Raw genomic sequence first — 4,312 nt, 5'->3', positions numbered from 1 at the left:
ATAGTTTCCCAGCTCCCATTCCATTCATTAATAATGACTTGATAGAGTGTGACTTAGTGATAAAGGCTTTGTGGCGTTAAGCAAAGAAAATCTCTCACTTTGCTAAAATAGACATTTTGCTACATTTAGATTTTGTGAGGATATGTCAAACAAGATAATGGACAAATTCTAGTAAAAGAGGGAAAAACTGTAACACAATATCCCTACTGAAGCTTATAAAATGATCTCACTCTGTGATAGCAGACAATACACTTCAACACCATCCTTTCATTCAGGGTGATGCATCAAGGGAAGTAATTACAGTCACTACTGACAGATCGATGACTAATGCTGACAACAGTACCTTAGTCCATAAAACCCTGATTTTCCTCAGCCGAGTTATAGGAGGCACAGCAACAAAGAGCTGTCCTTTGTATTAAACATACAGCCTGTTTATTATTGTAGAGACTGTCTTCACGCAAAGTGTGTATGTGTTCATCTGAAGGTAAGCTGGCAATCACAATCAGTGCTGTCGGTGAACTTTTTTTTTTTTTTACTTTGATCATAAATTAAATGAATCATTTGCATTACACTAAATCTCAAGGCTAATTAGCTGTGCTAATTATTACTGCTTTCATTATTTTCCATTCCAGAGTTGGCCAAAAAGCATTTCTGAGGAATTTTGCAACAATGTGGACTGTGACTCTTGCTCTATTTTTGGGAAATCTTCTCGTTGGTGGAATGGCCAACAACCAGGATTCAGAACCATCTCCAGTAATTGAGCTCGCTGAAACAACCTCCCCTGTTTTTTTAATACCGGAAAAGGAGAAATCCAACAGCTCAATTCATCCACCTCAAGTAGTGGGACCAAAAGCATCACAACCTCCTATGTGTTCAGAGTCAGCTGGAATCAGAGCCACCTTCAAATATGTCAATATCATAGTCTCCCTGCTTGTGTTTATTGTTGGAATAGTGGGGAATTCAGCCTTACTTAAAATTATATACGTAAACAAACGCATGAGAAGTGGGCCTAATATTCTCATTGCCAGTCTTGCTTTGGGAGATCTAATCCACATTGTGATAGACATTCCAATCAACGCTTACAGGGTGAGTTATTTACCACACGGCGTGCAATTACTGTTTTTTTCTGCACTTAATTTCAGCTGGAATTGATTGTGGGTGTGGGTGTTTGTTCTTTTTTTTTTTAAATTGCCAAAAATGCCCTTTTGTCTTTGTTGCAGCTCATGGCAGAAGATTGGCCCTTCGGTTTAGTACTTTGCAAACTCATTCCCTTCATACAAAAAACCTCTGTTGGAATTACTGTGTTGAGCTTGTGTGCTCTGAGTGTTGACAGGTAAGGAGATAAGCAGCACTGTCCTGTGCCCTCCAAGAAAATAGTGTTCGGCGGCTCCTATCTGTATTTCATCACGCAGGCAGATTTATTTAGCATTAGCCCTTGAAATGTTCTTTAGCTGAAAATGCATCATTGTTACAGACAAGAAGTTCCTTAAGCCACAACGTTTTCTTGCTGATTTTGCAGATACAGAGCTGTTGTGTCCTGGAATCAAATCAAAGACATCTGGGTTTCAGTGTGGACAGCAACTGAAATAGGTCTGATATGGGTTATTTCCATCCTGCTGGCTGTCCCTGAAGTTGTCGGCTTTGATATGATAACCATGGACTATAAAGAAAAGCGTCTCACTATATGTCTGCTTCATCCCATGCAAACCACAAAGTTCATGCAGGTAATGTAATTGTCTCTGTAACAGCATGTGTTTGAGTTGAGTTTTCTACCAAGTGTCAAAAATAACTGAAAAATATAATATTTACTGTAGCATTTCTTCTAACTTCAGCCAGCAAATTTGTTTAGATGTCCAAATCAGCCTACAAATATTGTTTCTTGCATGCTGCTGCCACATATATGGCTGATGGCCTTGCTGTATTTAACCAACAGATTTATAAAGCAGTGAAAGACTGGTGGCTGTTTGGCTTCTACTTTTGCATGCCGCTGGTTTGGACTGCTGTGTTTTATGCACTGATGACCAGGAAAATGCTGAGAAAAACTGAGAACACACTATGTGAACACATCAAGCAGGTACCATTCGACTTTTCAGCAAACTTTGCAGCACGTTGGCATCTTTTCCCATTTAAAGCTTTTTTTTGATATCAATCATGTCCTTTCATTCTGAAGAGAAGAGAAGTTGCAAAAACTGTCTTCTGCCTGGTGATTGTGTTTGCTCTCTGCTGGCTGCCTCTATACATCAGCAGGATCTTGAAATTAACCATTTATGATGAAAAAGACCCTAATAGATGTCAGCTATTGAGGTGAGCACAAAGTACTGAAACCCTTTTTTTTTTGGTTTGTTTTAACTGGTCACTGCCCCGCCCATGAGTTTTCTGACATTTTCTGACAACCATTTTTTTCAGTGTCTTTCTTGTCCTTGACTATTTTGGCATAAATATGGCGTCGCTGAACTCATGCATCAATCCTATTGCACTGTACATAGTCAGCAAAAGATTCAAGAGATGCTTTAAGGTAAGTGTCATGCTCTTATTGTTATCCTTACAGATGGGACTATTTAGTTTAAATAAATTGCGTATATCTTGAAAACTGTTGGTCCACATTGTATGAGCTATCATGGGTGTCATTAAGGACATATGGAGTCATGTCTGTAAAATAGCCAGACTGCAGCAAGTAATAACCTGAGGGGGTAATAAGTGAAAATGGTCTGGAAAAAAAAACACATCATCAGACACTTGGCAATCTACCAGACAGTTGGTCACTGAATCAAAGTGACATGCTATAAAAGAAGAAGAAAACATTGCTTCAAGGCAGTTTTCAAGGGAAGAAATTCAAAAGCCTTTATTGTACCACAAGTTCAGAAGGCGATACCTAAAACATTATTTTATTTATTTTGGATAATGTCAGATTTTTTTTTTTTTTTTTGCACACCACAGTGCATAGAGAACTATGTTTTTTTCTCTGTAGCAATACTTTTGAAAAAATATAATATGTATGTAGCACCTGTAGCACCAAAGCTGAAGCTTGCTTTATACAAATGTATTTCCAGCCAACATATCTATTCTCAAGGTCTCCCATGACACGCACTCTCTGAATTAATGAAAGCTCAAACTGTGGATCATTATTAAAAGACATACAACATGAGAAAGATCACTGTACTGTAGATTTGTACAACAGATACTCCACATACAAACTTTACAATAGGCAGTTTTCTCCAGGTGAAGCTGATGGGAAATGTTTGTTGTCCTCTGAACAAATTTTGTGTGTGGTCCTTCAGGCATGTCTGTGCAGGTGTCTACCTCTTCAAGCTGTTGCCCATGACAAGGTGCAGTCTGTTTTGAAGTCCAGAATGCAGGATCAAGCCTCAGAACAGAGTTGCAACATCAAAGCTCATAAGCAGACTCCCATACCTGTACCTGAGCAGGAGAACGCCTTACTGTGCTAACAAAACTCACTGCGAAAATACTTTGCGAGATTGTCGATATTTCTTTATTAAATATACATGACTATCCAAACAACTACAAAGGCAACTCTATCGGCAGCTCTGCAACCTTGACATGCCATCCTAATAATATAAAATACCTTCTGAATAACATGGAGCACTGTCTTTTGTAATACTGTCGTCAGTTGAACATCTGCTTTGGCATGAGCAACCTGGAGTCAGACTGTTCAGACTATTTGCCCTCGAGGCTTGACTCACTCCCTAACATTACATCAGATTTTACCTAGTACCTATCCTGTATCATGCATCACAGTTCTCAAATCACTGTTTTGGGCACGATGTTAACCTGGCACCCATCAACAGAAATCTTGTCACGGCTTAGCGGCTGCATATATATTATTTTAATTCTGTTTCTGGATTCTGGAAAGCCACTGTGCCGGAGGAAATTAAGCGAACGGGAATCCAAAATTATTATGATGGGTTTTATGAGGTATGGTGTATTATTATTTTGTACTATTTACATATCTGTTAAATTTCACACGCATAGACAGCGTTTCAAGAATTTATGACATTCCTTTCCTTCTTGAACCCTGAGAAATGTATCAAATTGGTGCCACGAGTAGATCCCGTCTCCACCGCTGAATGACTGATTGATGGTGGCCTATTTTTAATGCATTGTTAAATGTGTAATGCATGGAGACACTTTATGAAAGACCTGTGAGTGGGGAAGAAGAAAAACGAAGATGACAGAATGAGGTCAGGAAGAGAGAGGGATTGGGGGGAGTCTGAGGGGGGCACCTGATAGGTCTTCCTGTCACAGGACAAGGCAAGCACAAATAGAGTGCTGCTCTTCCAGCTAATGCTGTATC

General features: G+C 39.2%; 1 pseudogene; it reads left to right on the top strand.

Annotated features, from left to right (window-relative positions):
• The first annotated feature begins 320 nt into the window (after positions 1–320).
• LOC115800759 (endothelin receptor type B-like) lies at positions 321–3,446 on the top strand (annotated as a pseudogene).
• Positions 3,447–4,312: the final 866 nt, after the last annotated feature.

The sequence above is a fragment of the Archocentrus centrarchus genome, chromosome 21 (genome assembly GCF_007364275.1).
Source record: "Archocentrus centrarchus isolate MPI-CPG fArcCen1 chromosome 21, fArcCen1, whole genome shotgun sequence".
In the NCBI taxonomy this organism is placed as follows: domain Eukaryota; kingdom Metazoa; phylum Chordata; class Actinopteri; order Cichliformes; family Cichlidae; genus Archocentrus; species Archocentrus centrarchus.
This window is presented reverse-complemented; position numbering and strand designations above follow the sequence as displayed.